The sequence below is a fragment of the Palaemon carinicauda genome, chromosome 16 (assembly GCF_036898095.1).
Source record: "Palaemon carinicauda isolate YSFRI2023 chromosome 16, ASM3689809v2, whole genome shotgun sequence".
In the NCBI taxonomy this organism is placed as follows: Eukaryota; Metazoa; Arthropoda; class Malacostraca; order Decapoda; family Palaemonidae; genus Palaemon; species Palaemon carinicauda.
Window position 1 is genome coordinate 110448212 of NC_090740.1, and position 22468 is coordinate 110470679.

The 22468-nt window shown below is 45.9% G+C and overlaps 1 protein-coding gene across 1 annotated transcript in view; it reads left to right on the plus strand.

Moving 5' to 3' along the window:
- Positions 1 to 22468, plus strand: part of l(1)G0020 (RNA cytidine acetyltransferase l(1)G0020) — a 129278-nt gene that overhangs the window by 11576 nt on the left and 95234 nt on the right. The gene's annotated exons all lie outside the window — the stretch shown is intronic.

Genomic DNA, 22468 nt, shown 5'->3' on the forward strand with positions numbered 1-22468 from the left:
TTTGGCTAAGAACGAAGACCCTCAAAACAGATGGTCCTCCTGGAAAATTGTTCCCCTCACGCAAGATCCGTCTCTGTGCCCTGTTACTACTCTTAGGTCTTATTTATCCCGGACCTCCTCTAACTCCTCGGGGCCTCTATTCGTTAGAGAACAAGGCGGTACCATTACTATTAAAGGGATCAGGCAACAAATTTTGTATTTTATTAAACAAGCTAACCCTGACTCTTTTCCTCTTGCACATGATATCAGGGCGGTTGCTACCTCGGTGAACTTCTTTCACTACATGAATTTTACAGACCTTTCCAGGTATACAGGGTGGAAATCACCGTCAGTGTTCAAGAAACACTACCTTAAACATTTGGAAGCCCTAAAAGTTTCTACAGTAGCCGCAGGGAGTGTAGTTACTCCCAGGTAACTCACAGGTTAATGCCTTGTCTCTTTATCTCTCCCTCTTACCTGCCTCATTTATACCCTATTGTATTCGTTGGTCTCGCACCTGAATACTGTTATTATATTTGTAAATTTTTATACTCCTGAGTATCTGTATATATTATCACTCACGGCATTATTATACCTACCTTATTGGATTTATGTTCATATTTAAGATACCCTTATAATTGTTTTTTGGTACTCATCTCTGATTAAAAGCATCCTGTATTTCCCTTACGCTTATGTTTTTTCCTTTATTTTGCAAGTTTGGTGACATTTTCTCTTGTATAGATTCACTGGGCGGCACAGGTTCGAGCCCAGAAAAGGGATTTTGACGTAGGAAAAATCTATTTCTGGGCGAGGGACCTGTGCCGCCCAGTGAACCCTCCCAGCTCCTCTCCCTTGGAGTCCCCAAACTTTGGGTGCTAAGGAGTTGGGTTCTGAGCGGATGCATTGTTAGTAGTACCGAGTGAGGTTGAACGGCTCTCCTCTATTGGGGTTTCTGTCGTGGATGAATCTAAATAGTGCGGGACCTCTGGTTTATACGCCCAATTTTCAATATTAAACTTACCCGATAATCATGTAGCTGTCAACTCCGTTGCCCGACAGAATTCTACGGAAGGGATACGCCAGCGATCGCTATACAAGAGGGGGGTGTACTCACAAGCGCCACCTGTGGCCAGGTACTGCAGTACTTCTTGTTGACACCACTTCAATTTTTCCTCTGTCGTGCTTCCGGCAAGACGTTCATGGATACGCTTATAATTTTGGAGTCTTGTTCACGGTTTTTGGTGAAGTATTGCTCTAAGATTTCAGCTTTCGCTATTCAGGAAGTTTTATTATTAGCTTAGCTAACTTTTGGAATTAATTTGATTAATTATGGTGACGAAGAGAGTATGAACTCTCTTTCACCTTTTAATGGCCGACCCTTCCCTTAGACGGAAGTGTTGGTGTCTAAGAGAGTATAGACTCTCTTTCTTAATTTTGCTTAACAAAAGTTATAGATTTATTTTATATCTCTCTGCCTTTTATAGGCCTCTTCGATTAACTTCCTTTTATTATAAACTTATTAAAATTAATTTTTATATTTGTTTATATTCGACCTTTCCTAATAGTAGGCGGTCTTTTCTTGGTACCGAAGTTAATTAACATTGAGCCCGTCATTTCGGTTTTACCTGTTAACATATTATGCTATTTTAATGTTTTTGAAAGAATTTCTTTGATAGTCTCGTACTGTTTTCAAAGTTGAACTAACGTTTTGTTTTGTCTCTGCAGTTGTTGACGTTCAGAACGTTCAACTTGCACTCTATCGTTACGATAGAGAGAGAATTTTCACGGTGTCACGTTGCAGTAAGAGTAACCGTGTCTAGCGTTTTGTTCATTCTTTCTTAACTTAATGGTTTTAATTCTAATAAAGGAACTTTTCATTTTGGGAAATATTTTCCTTTAACAATAATATGTTTTAACGATATATGATTGGGCTCTTCTCTCAGGTTCTAAGTCAAGAGAGAGAGAGAGAGAGAGAGATAGAGACGGAGGGAGAAAGAGGAGGATAAACGTTTCGTTCAAGCGAGTAACGTTGTTATCGTTTTTGCTCTTCTCCCTAGTCTCTTTAGGGGAAGAAAGTAAACGTTTCTAGAGTTTTTTTCTTGTTCTCAAGCTTTATGCGGTGAGAGATTTTAAACGTAGTTTATTTGATCTAGTGTTTAGTCTCTTTCCAGCCACTGAATTATTTATCTTTCATTAGATTTTTCTGTTACATTGTAATTCTGTTTTCGCAATTACTAACTTTTGAGAAAGGATAGAATTGCGTGTTTCAGGTACAAACCACTTAAAGTTTCGAGTTCAGTGAAATAAGTGCAAACAGAAAATCAAAAGTGATAAGTGATTAGCGCAAAGTGTGTCAGTGTTGTGCGTGAGGGTACTTCTGTGCGTGCCAGTCGTCCTCCCAGTCCGGGACCTCTTGCAAGCTCCCAAGCCCAGGGGAGAAGCAATGTCGAAGGGCAAAAGGGTTCGGCAGGCCTTGATCGGCGCACAGAAGTATCCTCGGTGGTTGCGGGCGTGTCTTACAGAGACCGTCACTCCCACCCGCAGACGATTGAGCCCTTATTTTGCTCGTCTGCAGAAGAAATTTCGGGGAGAAAACGCTGGTCTCAGGTCTCAAGACCTCTTAAACGTAAAGTCCAGACCTATGCCAGACGTACGAAGTTAGAGTTTTCAATATTAAACTTACCCGATAATCTTGTAGCTGTCAACTCCGTTGCCCGACAGAATTCTATGGAGGGATACGCCAGCTATCACAATACTAGAAGGGGGTGTACTTACCAGCGCCACCTGTGGCCAGGTACTCAAGTACTTCTTGTTGACACCTCCTCAATTATTCCTCTGTCGTGCTTCCGGCAAGACGTTCTGGGATACGCTTATGTTCTTGGAGTATTTTCACGACTTTGGTGAAGTATTTCTCTTTGATTTCGGCTGTCACTTTACTGGAAACTTCTATATTAGCTTAGTTAGCTTTTGGAATTAATTTGATTAATTATGGTGACGAAGAGAGTATGAACTCTCTTTCACTTTTAAATGACCGACCCTTCCCTTAGACGGAAGTGTTGGTGTCTAAGAGAGTATAGACTCTCTTTCTTAATTTTGCTTAACAAAAGTTATAAATTTATTTTATATCTCTCCGCCTCTTATAGGCCTCTTCGATTAACTTCTTTTTTTTTATAAACTTATTAAAATTAATTTTTATATTTGTTTATATTCGACCTTCCTAATAGTAGGCGGTCTTTTCTTGGTACCGAAGTTAATTAACATTGAGCCCGTCATTTCGGTTTTACCTGTTAACATATTATGCTATTTTAATGTCTTTGAAAGAATTTCTTTGATAGCTAGTACTGTTTTCAAAGTTGAACTAACGTTTTGTTTTGTCTCTGCAGTTGTTGACGTTCAGAACGTTCAACTTGCACTCTATCGTTACGATAGAGAAAGACTTTTCACGGTTTCACGTTGCAGTAAGAGTAACCGTGTCTAGCGTTTTGTTCATTCTTTCTTAACTTAATGGTTTTAATCCTATAAAGGAACTTTTCATTTTGGGAAATATTTCAGTTTTTTTCCTTTAACAATAATATGTTTTAACGATATATATGATTGGGCTCTTCTCTCAGGTTCTAAGTCAAGAGAGAGAGAGAGAGAGAGAGAGAGATAGAGACGGAGGGAGAAAGAGGAGGATAAACGTTTCATTCAAGCCTGCCAGGCGTACGAGTAACGTTGTTATCGTTTTTTGCTCTTCTCCCTAGTCTCTTTAGGGGAAGAAAGTAAACGTTTCTAGAGTGATCTAGTGTTTAGTCTCTTTCCAGCCACTGAATTATTTATCTTTCATTAGATTTTTCTGTTACATTGTAATTCTGTTTTCGCAATTACTAACTTTTGAGAAAGGATAGAATTGCGTGTTTCAGGTACAAACCACTTAAAGTTTCGAGTTCAGTGAAATAAGTGCAAACAGAAAATCAAAGTGATAAGTGATTAGCACAAAGTGTGTCAGTGTTGTGCGTGAGGGTACTTCTGTGCGCGCCAGTCGTTCTCCCAGTCCGGGACCTCTTGCAAGCTCCCAAGCCCAGGGGAGAAGCAATGTCGAAGGACAAAAGGGTTCAGCAGGCCTTGATCGGCGCACAGAAGTATCCTCGGTGGTTGTGGGCGTGTCTTACCGAGACCGTCACTCCCACCCGCAGACGATTGAGCCCTTATTTTGCTCGTCTGCAGAAGAAATTTAGGGGAGAAAACGCTGGTCTCAGGTCTCAAGACCTCTTAAACATAAAGTCCAGACCTATGCCAGACGTACGAAGTTAGAGTTCAACAACCCGGATGCAGTCATTGGGTTAGCTCTGACTCTCCTCAGTCATCAGTTGAATGCACTCCGCCTAAGAGGAGTAAGGTTCTGCCGCAACAGATCTCTGCTGTTAAGGCTTTACCTCAGCAGACCTTAGTGTCTGCCGACCCCAAGTTGACTCTACTGCAGTCCATGCAGTCACAACTTTCGGTCTTGATGCGTGAGTGTCGGGCTGAGAGTGTTGCGCCTCCGCCTCCGCCTACACTCCCTCCGCCTGCGCTCGCTCCGCCTGATCGCAGTACCACCTGCCAGGCGTACGATGTTGAGCCACGTTCTGAGTTGGCTGTTCCCAGTGGTGCTCAGCCTCCGCCTTCTTTAAGGCAACCTTTACAATGGGATCAGGAGGATTATACCTCTCTTCCTCCGCCTCCACTTGCTGCTCCACCAGTGATGCAACACTCGGTTGAGGTACAACAACCTCTCCCGTCCTTGAGTCAGTCTCCTCAGCTCTCGCTGCAGCGAGCTCAACCCTCCACAAGGCAAGCACCACTACACCTTAGCCTTGCGCCTCAGGAGCCTCAGCTTGCGAGACATTTACCTTGTTCTGCGCAGCCTCTACCTCATCGCGCTCCGCTCACACCACAGGAACAGGAACTTGCTACTCCGCTTCCGCCAACCGCTCAGCAAGCGCAACCCTTGGGTTCAGCCACTCATGCCAGGAGTCAGCCTCCTCCACCCATGCGCCTACCTTCTGCTACTTCCTTTGATCAGCCTTTGCAGACTGAGCCTCAGGTGTTCCCTCAACAGAGTCTTGAAGAGGAAACCACAACTATTGTTGTTCCAGCTCGTTCTGACTCTGCTGTTCAGCATACCTTACCTCCATTTTCAAACCTTATGATAATGGAGGTTATTTGTATTACTTATAAAAATATATTTGTATTCCTTGCAATATATTTTTAACAATATCGCAGAATATGGCAAAAAATATGAATCATGAGTTATGAATGTAAGGTTAATATTATATTTAAACCCCATGCAAGCATGCATAAAGCACTCTAGCACTGGTCATGGAATTTCTGAGAAATGTTAAACGCCATGCACACGCTTTGCTTACCTTACAGCATGCTCTACATACAGCATGCTCTGCTTACAGCATGCTCTGCATACTACATGCTCTGCATACAGCATGCTCTGCATTCAGCATGCTCTGCATACAACATGCTCTACATACAGCATGCTCTGCATACAGCATGCTCTGCATACAACATGCTCTGCATACAACATGCTCTGCATTCAGCATGCTCTGCATACAACATGCTCTGCATACAGCATGCTCTGCATTCAGCATGCTCTGCATACGACATGCTCTACATTCAGCATGCTCTGCATACAGCATACTCTGCATACAACATGCTCTGCATACCTTACCGCATGCTTCTCAGTCACACATCTTTGGTTGTTGCCAACTCACTAGACTGTCAAGCAGTTTCATAACGTTGCCTTCTAGTCTGCTGCTTTTGCACCAGTGAACCCTCACTGAGAGAACTTAGCTTTTCTAGGATATGGTCCCTGTAGATGAGAAAGTTCTTTTCTCCCTCCTTCTGATATTCCCTTGAGGACTCTGTCATTTGGAGGGAATCTTTAGCTGCATAGCCTCCTATGGACTTTTATTTAAGCGTAACATGCTTCCAGGGAAGGTAATGGTTCCACTTCAGTCGCTAATCCCGTCTGTTACCACACCTGCTCCCATAGACCTTGAGCTTTGTTGCAAGACATGCAGTCCAAGCTTAGTCCTTGTTAGAGGATTTTTTGTTTACGGAGTCAATGTGTCACGGGGAAGACGTTCAACAACCAACAGAAGTGACTTGTTGTGACGCAGTGCGGCAACCTCAGCAACCCGATAAGGAGTTGTCTGTACGACCCAGACAGTCTAGACAGATTCGGGTTGTCACTGTACTTCCTCGCTTGCCCATGATTGACAGTTCACAGACTGTGCAGCAGTACCATGATCTTGTGTCCGGCTCCGTCAGACGACTGGCTTTTAAGAGCTCCCACAAGTCGTCGCTGTCTGGAGATTTTCAAATGGACTATGGATCTGACCAAGGAACTGGGCCTCCTGGTCAATTTTGAGGAGTCTCAGCTTGTTCCATCCCAGACCATTGTCTCCTTGGGTATGGATCTTCAGAGTCGAGCTTTTCGGACTTTTCCGTCGGCCCCAAGGATCTTCCAAGCCCTAGAATGCATCCAGAGCATGCTGAGAAGGAACCGATGCTCAGTCAAGTAGTGGATGAGTCTAACAGGGACACTTTCATCGCTGGCCCTGTTCATCGTGTTAGGGAGACTCCACCTCCCCCCCCTTCAGTATCATCTAGCTGCTCACTGGATAAAGGACATGACGCTAGAGACGGTCTCAGTTCCTGTTTCCGAAGAGAGGAGGTCTTCTCTCGCGTGGTGTAAGAACAGCTTTCTTCTCAAGGAAGTCTACCTTTGGCTGTTCAGAAACACGACCGCCGTCTCCTCTCGGACGCATCAGACACGGGCTGGGGTGCGACTTTGGACGGACAAGAATGCTCGGGAACATGGAATCAGGAGCAAAGGACACTTCACATCAATTGCAAGGAGTTGTTGGCGGTTATTCTGGCCTTGATAAACTTCAAGTCCCTCCAGCTTAACAAAGTGGTGGAGGTGGACTATGACAACACCACAGCCCTGGCTTACATCTTCAAGCAGGGAGGGACTCTTTCGTGGAAGTTGTTCTAGATCGCAAGGGACCTACTCATCTGGTCTAAAGATCGAAAGCTAACTGGTAACGAGGTTCATTCAGGGCGGTATGAATGTCATGGCAGATCACCTCAGACGGAAGGGTCAGGTCATCCCCACAGAGTGGACCCTTCTCAAGAATGTTTGCAACAGACTTTGGGCCCTGTGGGGTCAGCCAACCATAGATCTGTTCACTACCTCGATAACCTAGAGACTCCTGTTGTATTGTTCTCCGATTCCAGACCCAGCAGCAGTTCACGTGGATGCTTTTCTGCTGGATTGGTTCCATCTCGACCTGTATGCATTCCCGCCGTTCAAGATTGTCAACAGGGTACTTCAGAAGTTCTCCTCTCACTAAGGGACACGGCTGACGTTGGTTGGCTCCGCTCTGGTCCGCGAGAGAATGGTTCTTAGAGGTACTGCAATGGCTGGTCGACATTCCCAGGACTCTTCCTCTAGGAGTGAACCTTCTAAGTCTACCTCACGTAAAGAAGGTACACCCAATCCTCCACGCTCTTCGTCTGACTGCCTTCAGACTTTCGAAAGACTCTCAAGAGCTAGGGGCTTTTCGAAGGAGGCAGCCAGAGCGATTGCCAAAGCAAGGAGAACATCCACTCTCAGAATCTATCAGTCTCAAGGGGAAGTCTTCCGTAGCTGGTACAAGACCAATGCAGTTTCCTCAACCAGTACCACTGTAACCCAGATTACTGACTTCCTGTTATATCTAAGGAAAGTAAGATCCCTTTCAGCTCCTACGATCAAGGGTTACAGAAGTATGTTGGCAGCGGTTTTCCGCCACAGAGGCTTGGATCTTTCCACCAACAAAGATCTACAGGACCTCCCTAGGTCTTTTGAGACCTCAAAGGAACGTCGGTTGTCCACTCCAGGCTGGAATCTAGACGTGGTCCTAAGGTTCCTTATGTCATCAAGATTTGAACCTCTCCAATCAGCCTCTTTTTAGGACCTCACATTAAAAACTCTTTTCCTCGTGTGCTTGACAACAGCTAAAAGAGTAAGTGAGATCCACGCCTTCAGCAGGATCATTGTTTTCACATCTGAAACGGCTACATGTTCCTTGCAGCTCGGTTTTTGCTAAACGAGCTTCCTTCACGTCCTTGGCCTAAGTCGTTCGAGATCCCAAGCCTGTCCAACTTGGTGGGGAATGATCTGAAGAGAGTACTTTGCCCAGTTAGAGCTCTTAGGTACTATCTAAAAAGGTCTTAACCTTTACAAGGACAATCAGAAGCCTTATAGTGTGCTATCAAGAAACCTTCTTTTCCAAGTTCTAAGAACTCAGTTTCTTACTATTCAGGCTTCTGATTAGAGAAACACATTCTCGTCTGAAGGAAGAAGACCTTGCTTTGCTGAAGGTAAGGACACATGAAGTGGGAGCTGTGGCTACTTCAGTGGCCTTCAAACAGAACCATTCTCTGCAGAGTGTTATGGATGCAACCTATTGGAGAAGCAAGTCAGTGTTCGCATCATTCTATCTCAAAGATGTCCAGTCTCTTTACGAGTACTGCTACACCCTGGGACCATTCGTGGCAACGAATGCAGTAGTAGGCGAGGGCTCAGCCACTACATTCCCATAATCCCATAACCTTTTAACCTTTCTCTTGAATACTTTTTATGGGTTGTACGGTCGGCTAAGAAGCCTTCCACATCCTTGTTGATTTGGCGGGTGGTCAATTCTTTCTTGAGAAGCGCCGAGGTTAAAGGTTGTGATGAGGTCCTTTAGTATGGGTTGCAGCCCTGTATACTTTAGCACCTTTGAGTTGATTCAGCCTCCCAAGAGGAACGCTGCGCTCAGTAAGGAAGACGATCTTATTAAAGGCAGAGTAACGGTTCAAGTCGACTTCCTTACCAGGTACTTATTATTTCATTGTTATTGTGGATAACTGATTATATGAAATACGGGATACTTAGCTATCCTTTAGTCTTGTACACTGGTTTTTCACCCACCCCCCTGGGTGTGAATCAGCTACATGATTATCGGGTAAGTTTAATATTGAAAAATGTTATTTTTATTAGTAAAATAAATTTTTGAATATACTTACCCGATAATCATGATTTAATCGACCCTCCCTTCCTCCCCATAGAGAACCAGTGGACCGAGGAATAATTGAGGAGGTGTCAACAAGAAGTACTTGAGTACCTGGCCACAGGTGGCGCTGGTAAGTACACCCCCTTCTAGTATTGTGATAGCTGGCGTATCCCTCCATAGAATTCTGTCGGGCAACGGAGTTGACAGCTACATGATTATCGGGTAAGTATATTCAAAAATTTATTTTACTAATAAAAATAACATTTCAACAACCCGGATGCAGTCATTGGGTTAGCTCTGACTCTCCTCAGTCATCAGGTGACTGCACACCTCCTAAGAGAGGTAAGGCGATGCCTTCTGCCAGGCGTACGAAGTTCATCTTCTATTAAGGCTTTGCCTCTACAGACCTTATCGTCTGTTGATCCCAAGACGACTTTGCTGCAGTCCATGCAGTCGCAGCTTGCGGTCTTAATGAGTGAGTTTCAGGCTGAGAAGGTTACACCTCCTCCTGCGAACGCTCCGCCTCTCCAGTCTGCCAGGCGTACGAAGTTGAGGTTCCTCAGGCTACCTTACCGCGTTCTGAGTTGCCAGTTACCAGCGGTGTGCAGCAACCTCCGCCTCCTCCTGCGATAGCTCCGCCTCACCGCAGTCCAGTCTGCCAGGCGTACGAAGTTGAGGTTCCTCAGGCTACCTTACCGCGTTCTGAGTTGCCAGTTACCAGCGTTGTGCAGCAACCTTAACCTTCCTTAAGGCAACCTCAGCAATGGGAGCAGGAGTCTTATGCCTTACTTCCTCCGCTTCCGCTTGCGGTTCCACCAGCGAGGCAACAATCTCTTGAGGTACGACAACCTCTTCCATCAATGAGGCAGCCACCTCAGCACTCGCTGCAGCGACCTAAACCCTCCTCAAGGCAAGAGTCTCAACTCCTTAGGCTAGCACCTCAGGAACCTCAACTCGCGAGACAAGAACTGCGTTCTGCGCAGCCGCTACCTCAACTCTCGCAGCTCACACCTCAGGAACCTTAACTCGTTCCTCAGGAACCTGCTACTGCGCATCCGCAACCCTTACAGCAAGCGCAACTCTTGAGGCAGCAACCTCATGCTATGAGTCAGCCACCTCAACGCATGCATCTGCCATTTTTTCCTCATTACTTTCATAACTTGCATTTGTAATCATATACATGTATGCCTACACAAACATTATGATAATGGAGGTTATTTGTATTACTTATATAAAAATATATATGTATTCCTTGCAATATATTTTTAACAAATCGCAAAATATGGCAAAAATATCTTCTAAACAAATGAATCATGAGTTATGAATGTAAGGTAATATTATGTTGATATTAAACCCCATGCAAGCATGCATGAAGTATGCAGTGTTGCCAACAGGGCGAGTTTCCCTTTCCTGAGGTGAAGTAGATTATAGTACATTTAGTGTAGCTTAATTCTACGATTATCATGCCGGCTATCAAATTCATCAACAAAACAGTCTAAATCAATTCCCTCGGCATGTGCACTTTCAATGGACGGTAATGCGATATTACTCACTCTAGCACTGGTCATGGAATTTCTGAGAAATGTTACACGCCATGCAACACGCTCTGCTTACCTTACAGCATGCTCTACATACAGCATGCTCTGCATACAGCATGCTCTGCATACAGCATGCTCTGCATACAACATGCTCTGCATACCTTACCGCATGCTTCTCAGTCACACATCTTTGGTTGTTGCCAACTCACTAGACTGTCAAGCAGTTTCATAACGTTGCCTTCTAGTCTGCTGCTTTTGCACCAGTGAAACCCTCACTGAGAGAACTTAGCTTTTCTCGGATATGGTCCCTGTAGATGAGAAAGTGCTTTTCTCCCTCCTTCTGATATTCCCTTGAGGACTCTGTCATTTGGAGAGGAGCCTTTAGCTGCGTAGCCTCCTATGGACTTTTATTTAAGCATAACATGCTCCCAGGGAAGGTAATGGTTCCACTTCAGTCGCTAACCCCGTCTGTTACCACACCTGCTCCCATAGACCTTGAGCTGTGTTGCAAGACATGCAGTCCAAGCTTAGTCCTTGTTAGAGGATTTTTTTGTTTACGGAGTCAGTGTGTCACTGGGAAGACGTTCAACAACCAGCAGAAGTGACTTGTTGTGACGCAGTGCGGCAACCTCAGCAACCCGATAAGGAGTTGTCTGTACGACCCAGACAGTCTAGACAGCTTCGGGTTGTCACTGTACTTCCTCGCTTCCCCATGGTTGACAGTTCACAGACTGTGCAGCAGTACCATGATCTTGTGTCCGGCTCCGTCAGACGACTGGCTTTTAAGAGCTCCCACAAGTCGTCGCTGTCTGGAGATTCTCAGATGGACTATGGATCTGACCAAGGAACTGGGCCTCCTGGTCAATTTTGAGGAGTCTCAGCTCGTCCCATCCCAGACCATTGTCTCCCTGGGTATGGATCTTCAGAGTCGAGCTTTTCGGGCTTTTCCGTCGGCCCCAAGGATATTCCAAGCCCTAGAATGCATCCAGAGCATGCTGAGAAGGAACCGATGCTCAGTCAGGTAGTGGATGAGTCTAACAGGGACACTTTCATCGCTGGCCCTGTTCATCGTGTTAGGGAGACTCCACCTCCCTCCCTTCAGTATCATCTAGCTGCTCACTGGATAAAGGACATGACGCTAGAGACGGTCTCAGTTCCTGTTTCCGAAGAGAGGAGGTCTTCTCTCGCGTGGTGTAAGAACAGCTTTCTTCTCAAGGAAGTCTATCTTTGGCTGTTCAGAAACCCGACCGCCTTCTCCTCTCGGACGCATCAGACACGGGCTGGGATGCGACTTTGGACGGACAGGAATGCTCGGGAACATGGAATCAGGAACAAAGGACACTTCACATCAATTGCAAGGAGTTGTTGGCGGTTCTTCTGGCCTTGATAAACTTCAAGTCCCTCCAGCTTAACAAAGTGGTGGAGGTGGACTCTGACAACACCACAGCCCTGGCTTACATCTTCAAGCAGGGAGGGACTCTTTCGTGAAGTTGTTCTAGATCGCAAGGGACCTCCTCATCTGGTCTAAAGATCGAAAGCTCACGCTAGTAACGAGGTTCATTCAGGGCGGTATGAATGTCATGGCAGATCACCTCAGCCGGAAGGGTCAGGTCATCCCCACAGAGTGGACCCTTCACAAGAATGTTTGCAGCAGACTTTGGGCCCTGTGGGGTCAGCCAACCATAGATCTGTTCGCTACCTCGATAACTTAGAGACTCCTGTTGTATTGTTCTCCGATTCCAGACCCAGCAGCAGTTCACGTGGATGCTTTTCTGCTGGATTGGTTCCATCTCGACCTGTATGCATTCCCGCCGTTCAAGATTGTCAACAGGGTACTTCAGAAGTTCTCCTCTCGCAAAGGGACACGGCTGACGTTGGTTGGCTCCGCTCTGGCCCGCGAGAGAATGGTTCTTAGAGGTACTGCAATGGCTGGTCGACATTCCCAGGACTCTTCCTCTAGGAGTGAACCTTCTACGTCTACCTCACGTAAAGAAGGTACACCCAAACCTCCACGCTCTTCGTCTGACTGCCTTCAGACTTTCGAAAGACTCTCAAGAGCTAGGGGCTTTTCGAAGGAGGCAGCCAGAGCGATTGCCAAAGCAAGGAGAACATCCACTCTCAGAATCTATCAGTCTCAAGGGGAAGTCTTCCGTAGCTGGTACAAGACCAATCCAGTTTCCTCAACCAGTACCACTGTAACCCAGATTGCTGACTTCCTGTTTTATCTAAGGAAAGTAAGATCCCTTTCAGCTCCTACGATCAAGGGTTACAGAAGTATGTTGGCAGCGGTTTTCCGCCACAGAGGCTTGGATCTTTCCACCAACAAAGATCTACAGGACCTCCCTAGGTCTTTTGAGACCTCAAAGGAACGTCGGTTGTCCACTCCAGGCTGGAATCTAGACGTGGTCCTAAGGTTCCTTATGTCATCAAGATTTGAACCTCTCCAATCAGCCTCTTTTTAGGACCTCACATTAAAAACTCTTTTCCTCGTGTGCTTGACAACAGCTAAAAGAGTAAGTGAGATCCACACCTTCAGCAGGATCATTGTTTTCACATCTGAAACGGCTACATGTTCCTTGCAGCTCGGTTTTTGCTAAACGAGCTTCCTTCACGTCCTTGGCCTAAGTCGTTCGAGATCCCAAGCCTGTCCAACTTGGTGGGGAATGAACTGGAGAGAGTACTTTGCCCAGTTAGAGCTCTTAGGTACTATCTAAAAAGGTCTTAACCTTTACGAGGACAATCAGAAGCCTTATGGTGTGCTATCAAGAAACCTTCTCTTCCAAGTTCTAAGAACTCAGTTTCTTACTATTCAGGCTTCTGATTAGAGAAGCACATTCTCATCTGAAGGAAGAAGACCTTGCTTTGCTGAAGGTAAGGACACATGAAGTGAGAGCTGTGGCTACTTCAGTGGCCTTCAAACAGAGCCATTCTCTGCAGAGTGTTATGGATGCAACCTATTGGAGAAGCAAGTCAGTGTTCGCATCATTCTATCTCAAATATGTCCAGTCTCTTTACGAGTACTGCTACACCCTGGGACCATTCGTAGCAACGAATGCAGTAGTAGGCGAGGGCTCAGCCACTACATTCCCATAATCCCATAACCTTTTAACATTTCTCTTGAATACTTTTTATGGGTTGTACGGTCGGCTAAGAAGCCTTCCACATCCTTGTTGATTTGGCGGGTGGTCAATTCTTTCTTGAGAAGCGCCGAGGTTAAAGGTTGTGATGAGGTCCTTTAGTATGGGTTGCAGCCCTTGATACTTCAGCACCTTAGAGTTGTTCAGCCTCCTAAGAGGAACGCTGCGCTCAGTAAGGAAGACGATCTTATTTAAGGCAGAGTAATGGCTCAAGTCGACTTCCTTACCAGGTACTTGTAATTTCATTGTTATTTTGAATAACTGATAATATGAAATACGGGATACTTAGCTTCTTGATATACATGTACACTGGTTTTCACCCACCTCCCTGGGTGTGAATCAGCTACATGATTATCGGGTAAGTTTAATATTGAAAAATGTTATTTTCATTAGTAAAATAAATTTTTGAATATACTTACCCGATAATCATGATTTAATTGACCCACCCTTCCTCCCCATAGAACCAGTGGACCGAGGAAAAATTGAAGTGGTGTCAACAAGAAGTACTGCAGTACCTGGCCACAGGTGGCGCTTGTGAGTACACCCCCCTCTTGTATAGCGATCGCTGGCGTATCCCTTCCGTAGAATTCTGTCGGGCAACGGAGTTGACAGCTACATGATTATCGGGTAAGTATATTCAAAAATTTATTTTACTAATGAAAATAACATTTTTATACCGACACCAATAGGTGAGCGAGCTAGTTAACCTAGCACTCCTTTACATTTTTTCTCTGGTATATTTAGCAGTAAATTACCTAAGAATAAGTGCTAAATGGAGCTTATTCACTGGGCGGCACAGGTCCCTCGCCCAGAAATAGATTTTTCCTACGTCAAAATCCCTTTTTCAATATTTAACTTAGCCGGTGATTATAATAGCTGCAGCTCTGCTGCTCGACAGAAAACTCTACGGAAAAAATCCGCCAGCGATCGCTATGCAGGTAGGGGGTGTTCTTCAACAGCGCCATCTGTCGTCCAGATACCCAGTACTCATTGTAAACAAAGAACTCAATTTTCTCTCTGTCGTGCTACCGGCAAGACCTACTAATTCGCTGTTGCTAACTGGATTTGTTTTCACAACTATTTGGTGAAGTACACTATTCTAGTTTTGAGCTTTCGCTGTGCAGGCTTTCTCTTCAATAAATCCTTGCATTCTTTTTTTGATTACGGATTATTTGTTGATGACTTTGGATAGTTTTTGAATTCCCCTTTGACCAATTCAAAATGGCTGACCCTTCTCAAGTCCCAAAATTCAGGAAGTGTAATGCTGGGGACTGTTCAAGGCGTCTTCCGAAGGCCTCTATCGATCCTCACACTGTTTGTTCCAATTGTCGGGATAAAACCTGTCAATTGGAAGATCGATGTGAGGAATGCGTTGGGCTTTCGGAATTCGATTTTATCGAATTCCAAAAAATATACACGTAGGCTAGAGAGAGATAGAGTCAGGAGAAGTTCCTCTCGTTGTGTTGAATTTTTCTCTCCTCATGCCCCACAACCTATTCCTTCCCCTGTAGTGGTTGCTCCTAATCCCCCTTCTGGCACTCAGGAACCTTCAATGGCTGATATGATGCGTGCCATCCAAGCTCTGGGTGAGAGAGTTGAGTCCCTGGCTAGTGACCGTAACCAGCTCATGGCGGACGTCAAGGAGCTGAAGTGTAAAAGTGCAGTGGGAAGTGATAAAGTGAGTGATAGTGTTGTGGATAGTGTTGCGCTTGAGGGTTCGTCTGTTCGTGCCTGTCGTCCTCCTAGTCCGGGACCTCTTGCAAGCTCCCAAGTCCAGGGGAGAAGCAATGTCGTACGACCAATGGGTTCGAGAGGCTTTAATCAGCGAACAGACGTTCCCTCCGTGGTTTCGGGCGTATCTACCCAAGATCGCCCCTACCACACAAAGACGAGAGAGCCCATTTATACCTCGTCTGCGGAAGAGGTTTCTCGCAAGAAACCATGGACCAAGGTCTCACGACCGTTAAAGCTCAAGTCGGTCCCTTCCGCGCAAGTCCAACGGCCCAGCTGTAGCCACTGGGTCAGTTCGGACTCGCTGCAGTCTTCCGATGACTGCTCACCTCCTAAGAGAGGCAAAGCGGTACCGCCTCAGACAGTTACACCGTCTGTCGCCGCACCTGCTCCTGCAGACCCTAAGTGGTCTTTGCTGCAGACCATGCAGTCCCAATTAACGTCACTGATGCAGGACTTTCGTGCGGAGAAGGTTGCTGCTGCACCAGCCTCTTGCCTACAACCAACCACACACTCGGTTGTGCGTCCTGTGGACGCTGAGGCGACCTTCTTGCGCACTCCAGCTGAGAGAGTTCCGCCACCCATGCGTTCCAGTGTGCCCTGCCAGCCGCATGTTGACGTTCAGCGACGCACGGAGCCTTCCGTTGACGTTCGCGAGGTACAACAACCGTCAGAGTTGTTTTGTTTTGACGCGGTGCGTCAACCTCCGCAACCAAGTGTGGTTGCCACTGCTCACCCACATCAGGCTATACAGTCTGGAGTAGACGCTGTGCGTCCCCGCGCTGCTATGGTTGTTGCCAGCTCACAGACTGGGCAACAGTTCCATGACGTTGCGTCCGGTTCAGTCACGCGTGCACCCGTGCGACCGGACTCAGCTAACCAGCCGTTACCTACTCCATTGCCGCTTCCTCCTCAATACTCGGATGATGGACTTTCGGATGATGATGGTGCTGCTCACGTTGATGAACCACATTCGGATCTTGACGCGCCTAAGTCCACGCAACCCTCTTTGGACTTTAGAAAAGTTCTAGCTCTGTTCAAAGAGATGTTTCCGGACCAGTTTGTGTCTGTGGCTCCGCGCTCTCCTCCGTCAGAGTTTGTATTAGGTATGCCGTCATCCTCGCCTGCCTTTACTAGACTCGTCCTCGCACGCTCGTCCAAGAGAGCTTTACGAGTGATAGGAGAATGGATGCAGTCCAAAAAGAGTCTAGGGAAGACAGCCTTTACGTTTCCCCCTGCTAGACTCTCTTCTAGATCGAGCGTCTGGTATGCCACGGGAGAAGTTCTCGGCTTGGGAGTTCCTGCCTCTGCCCAGGGCGACTTCTCAAGTCTTGTAGACTCTCCCCGCAGGCTAGCCATGAGACGCTCGAAAATATGTTGGTCATCTTCGGACCTAGACCACCTTTTGAAAGGGATATTTAGAGCCTTCGAGGTCTTCAACTTTTTAGACTGGTGTCTGGGAGCTTTAAGCAGGAAGATCTCTCCGACAGAGAAGGAAACTTCCTTGCTCATCATGTCCTGCATGGACAAGGCCATACGTGACGGGTCTAATGAGCTTGCTGCATCGTTCGTATCCGGAGTCCTCAAGAAGCGTGAGAACCTTTGCTCTTTCCTGTCAGCTGGAGTGACACCTTGTCAAAGATCCGAACTTCTGTTTGCTCCTCTTTCTAAGTGCCTCTTTCCAGAGGACTTGATTAAGGAGATTGCTGCTTCTTTGATACAGAAGGACACTCATGACCTGGTTGCGTCCTCAGCTCGCAAAGCCACCCCTTTGCCTACCTTGTCAGCTAGACCAAGGATGGACACTCCAGCGTCCCGATTTATTCCGCCCTTTCGTGGCAGAGCCTCCAGCAGAGGAGGTGCTCGTGCCGAAGGGAGACGTGGAAAGAAGAAAGGAACCAAGTCCTTTAAAGGCAGAGTCTGACTGCCAGCTTCTTCAGACAGCAGTGGGAGCCAGACTCAAGAACTTCTGGCAGACCTGGGAGAAGAGAGGCGCAGATGCACAATCTGTGAAGTTGCTCAGAGAGGGGTACAAGATCCCGTTTGTACGAAAACCCCCTCTAGCAACGTCTCCCATCGATCTCTCTCCCAGGTACAGAGAGGAAGACAAGAGACGAGCATTGAAACAGGAGGTGTCTCTCTTACTAGAAAAGGGAGCGGTAGTCAAAGTCCTGGACCATCAAACCCCGGGCTTCTACAACCGTCTCTTCTTAGTGGCAAAGAAGACAGGAGGGTGGAGGCCGGTGCTAGACGTCAGTGCGCTGAATGTCTTTGTCACAAAGCAGACGTTCTCCATGGAGACCACAAAGTCCGTTCTAGCAGCGGTCAGAAGGGAAGACTGGATGGTCTCTTTAGACCTAAGGGACGCATACTTCCACGTCCCCATCCACCCAGACTCCCAACCTTTTCTGAGATTTGTTTACGAAAAGGTTGTCTACCAGTTTCAAGCCCTGTGCTTTGGCCTAAGCACAGCTCCTCTTGTGTTTACGAGGCTGATGAGGAATGTAGCCAAATTCCTTCATTTAGCGGACATCCGAGCCTCCCTCTATTTGGACGACTGGCTTCTAAGAGCTTCTTCCAGTCGTCGCTGTCTGAAGGATCTAAAGTGGACTCTAGATCTGACCAAGGAATTGGGTCTCCTTGTCAATATGGAAAAGTCTCAAGTGGTCCCATCCCAAACTATTGTGTATTTAGGGATGGAGATTCACAGTCTAGCTTTTCGGGCTTTTCCGTCGGCCCCCAGAACAAGCCAAGCCCAGTTATGCATCCAGAACATGCTGAAGAAGGAACGGTGTTCAGTCAGGCAGTGGATGAGTCTGATAAGGACACTATCATCCCTGGAACAGTTCGTATCGTTAGGAAGACTACACCTCCGTCCTCTTCAATATCACCTAGCTGTTTACTGGAAAAAGGACAAGACGCTAGAAGCGGTCTCGATCCCCATTTCCGAGAAGATGAAGTCTTCCCTGACTTGGTGGAAGGACAGTATCAGCCTCAGAGAGGGTCTGCCCCTGGCTGTTCAGACTCCCAACCACGTTCTCTTCTCGGAAGCATCGGACACAGGCTGGGGCGCGACATTAGACGGTCGGGAATGCTCGGGAACTTGGAACTCGAGTCAAAGGACAATGCATATCAACTGCAAGGAGCTACTGGCAGTTCATCTGGCCTTGAAAAGCTTCAAGTCTCTCCTTCAAGGCAAAGTGGTGGAGGTGAACTCGGACAACACCACGGCTTTGGCGTACATCTCCAAGCAAGGAGGGACCCACTCTATGACGTTGTACGAGATCGCAAGGGACCTCCTCACCTGGTCAAAAGGTCTAAACATTTCGCTAGTAACGAGGTTCATCCAAGGCAGCTTGAATGTCATGGCAGATTGCCTCAGTCGAAAGGGACAAATCATTCCAACAGAATGGACCCTACACAAGGATGTGTGCAAGAGACTTTGGGCCACATGGGGCCAGCCAACCATAGATCTCTTCGCAACCTCGATGACCAAGAGGCTCCCAATATATTGCTCACCAATCCCGGACCCAGCAGCAGTTCATATAGATGCCTTTCTCCTAGATTGGTCACATCTAGACCTATATGCATTCCCCCCGTTCAAGATTGTCAACAAGGTACTGCAGAAGTTCGCCTCTCACGAAGGGACAAGGTTGACGTTAGTTGCTCCCCTCTGGCCCGCGAGAGAATGGTTCACCGAGGTACTTCGATGGCTAGTGGACGTTCCCTGAACGCTTCCTCTAAGGGTGGACCTTCTACGTCAGCCACATGTAAAGAAGGTACACCAAGGCCTCCACGCTCTTCGTCTGACTGCCTTCAGACTATCGAAAGACTCGAGAGCTAGAGGCTTTTCGAAGGAGGCAGCCAGGGCGATTGCTAGAGCAAGGAGGACATCCACCCTTAGAGTCTACCAATCGAAGTGGGAAGTCTTCCGAAACTGGTGCAAGTCAGTATCTGTATCCTCGACCAGTACCTCTGTAACTCAAATAGCTGACTTCCTTTTATACCTGAGGAAAGAACGATCTCTTTCAGCTCCCACTATCAAGGGTTACAGAAGCATGTTGGCATCAGTCTTCCGTCACAGAGGCTTAGATCTTTCCAACATAAAGATCTACAGGACCTCCTTAAGTCTTTTGAGACCACGAAGGAGCGTCGTTTGGCTACACCTGGTTGGAATTTAGACGTGGTACTAAGATTCCTCATGTCAGAAAGGTTCGAGCCGCTTCAATCAGCCTCATTTAAAGATTTCACCTTAAAGACACTTTTCCTGGTTTGCTTAGCCACAGCTAAAAGAGTCAGTGAGATTCACGCCTTCAGCAGGAACATCGGATTTTCATCTGAAACGGCTACATGTTCTCTACAACTTGGTTTTCTAGCCAAAAACGAGCTACCTTCTCGTCCTTGGCCGAAATCGTTCGATATTCCAAGCCTATCGAATATGGTTGGAAATGAACTAGAAAGAGTCTTATGCCCTGTGAGAGCTCTTAAGTTCTATCTAAGACGAACTAAACCTTTACGAGGACAGTCAGAAGCTTTATGGTGTTCAGTTAAGAAACCATCTTTGCCTATGTCAAAGAATGCTTTATCCTATTTTATCAGACTGTTAATACGAGAAGCTCATTCACATCTGAGTGAGGAAGACCAAGCTTTGCTGAAGGTAAGGACACATGAAGTTAGAGCTGTCGCAACTTCAGTGGCCTTTAAACAAAATAGATCTCTGCGAAGTATAATGGACGCAACCTATTGGAGAAGCAAGTCAGTGTTCGCGTCTTTTTATCTTAAGGATGTCCAGTCTCTTTACGAGAACTGCTACACTCTGGGACCATTCGTAGCAGCGAGTGCAGTAGTGGGTGATGGCTCAACCACTACAATCCCCTAATTCCATAACCTTTTTAATCTTTCTCTTGAAATGTTTTTTATTGTTGTTTTTGGGTTGTCCGGAAGGCTAAGAAGCCTTTCGCATCCTGGTTAATTTGGCGGGTGGTCAAATTCTTTTCTTGAGAAGCGCCTAGATTAGAGGTTTTGATGAGGTCCTGTGGTATGGGTTGCAACCCTTCATACTTCAGATCCTAGGGGTCGCTCAGCATCCTAAGAGGATCGCGAGGCTCCGTAAGGAAGACGTACTTAAAAAGGCAGAGTTATTGTTCAAGTCGACTTCCTTACCAGGTACCTATTTATTTTATTTTTGTTATTTTGATAACTTCTAAAATGAAATACAAAATCCTTAGCTCATAATAATGTAAACATATATTGCTGGTCTCTACCCACCCCCCTGGGTGTGAATCAGCTATTATAATCACCGGCTAAGTTAAATATTGAAAAATGTTATTTTGATAATAAAATAAATTTTTGAATATACTTACCCGGTGATTATAAATTAAAGGACCCTCCCTTCCTCCCCAATAGAGACGCAGTGGACCGAGGAGAAAATTGAGTTCTTTGTTTACAATGAGTACTGGGTATCTGGACGACAGATGGCGCTGTTGAAGTACACCCCCTACCTGCATAGCGATCGCTGGCGGATTTTTTCCGTAGAGTTTTCTGTCGAGCAGCAGAGCTGCAGCTATTATAATCACCGGGTAAGTATATTCAAAAATTTATTTTATTATCAAAATAACATATTTCTCTTGGCAATTTTAACCACGCGATCAAAGTCACTCCTAGAGCACCGTTGAAATATCCCTAGATGTGACTACAAATTCCTGGATTAAACTCTCCATAATAATTGAGATAAGATCACATAGAATGGTATGTTTTGTTCCTTACTATGCAATAGAATTAACACGTATGATGGTCATGATCAGTTGGTTTTGTGTCTTGTGAGGGCACTGGCGCTCAAATGTATGCACATAATCCAACCATACTTGCATCACCATTTTATCACCCCAGGGAGAGTAAAGAAAGTGACCAGAAATACAATCTTCGTGGCTAAGGGAAGTCATTGGCTGTACCCTTCCACCGCCCTCACCTTCTTCAGGAAGAGCTCGAGTTAGAGTTCATGATGTCAAGGGGATAAGTACAACCCTGGTATTCAAGAGGAATCTTTGTGAAGCTGGTACTACAGGAAGGTGTGTGAAAACGTCAGACAGTGTTTACTACCCATTACCTTTGAGAATCGATCCACAAGTCTCTAGACACTTTTACCTTAGGGCCTTCATTAGTGGCACAGCAGGTGGTATAACTTCCTCAAACTCCTCTCATAGGATCATTACCATTGAATCAAGGATGAAAGCGAAGAATGACTGGCATTTCCTTTTCCTTTCAATCTTCCCCTTATTTTGGGGCACAGATTTAAAACCACATAAGCTGGAATTGATTCGACCTCAGCTGATTTATAATGTAATATAGAGTTGAAGCATAATTTCCCACACGCCTTATTAGGGAGAGTGAGTAGTTACCAGGCAAACCCATTATTGTACTAAAAATATGCCACATTGTGTAATCAAGCAAACCTATTAGGATACATATGCTACTTAGTTAGAACCAGGTAAACTCAGTAGTATACATGTACCTCAACGTTACAATACAAAGACTATCTGTTCAGTGTCCTTTATTGCACAAGCCATGGACCCACTGGGACAATCATACCACTGGTGCACAAGGTGTAAGAAACCTGAACTCTCACTACCTACAAGGTCCATATTTGGGAATCCTAGGATTATTTTTTCAGCCTGTTGGAGCGGAGACTTTTTCCCACTTAAAGATGAGTCTCTTACGTAAAGGATGAAGGTTTATATTTTTACCACAACAAATGATGAATTTGGAGATGAATTGTATTTTCCTATTTATACAAACTTGAGTCCTCTACTCATACTTTCCTGTCATTACCAACCCCCTAGAAAATCCCAGTTGTGAACAAAGGGACTACAGCAAGCAGGGGGTGAGGTCTGCCCTGCTTCTAGCCGTTAATTATCGGCCAATAGTTTACGCCTCGTTATAAAGTTTTAAGTGTTGTGTATTCTAGCTTCGCTGTTATCTCTCCTACATAAGGGACTCTAGTTTGTAT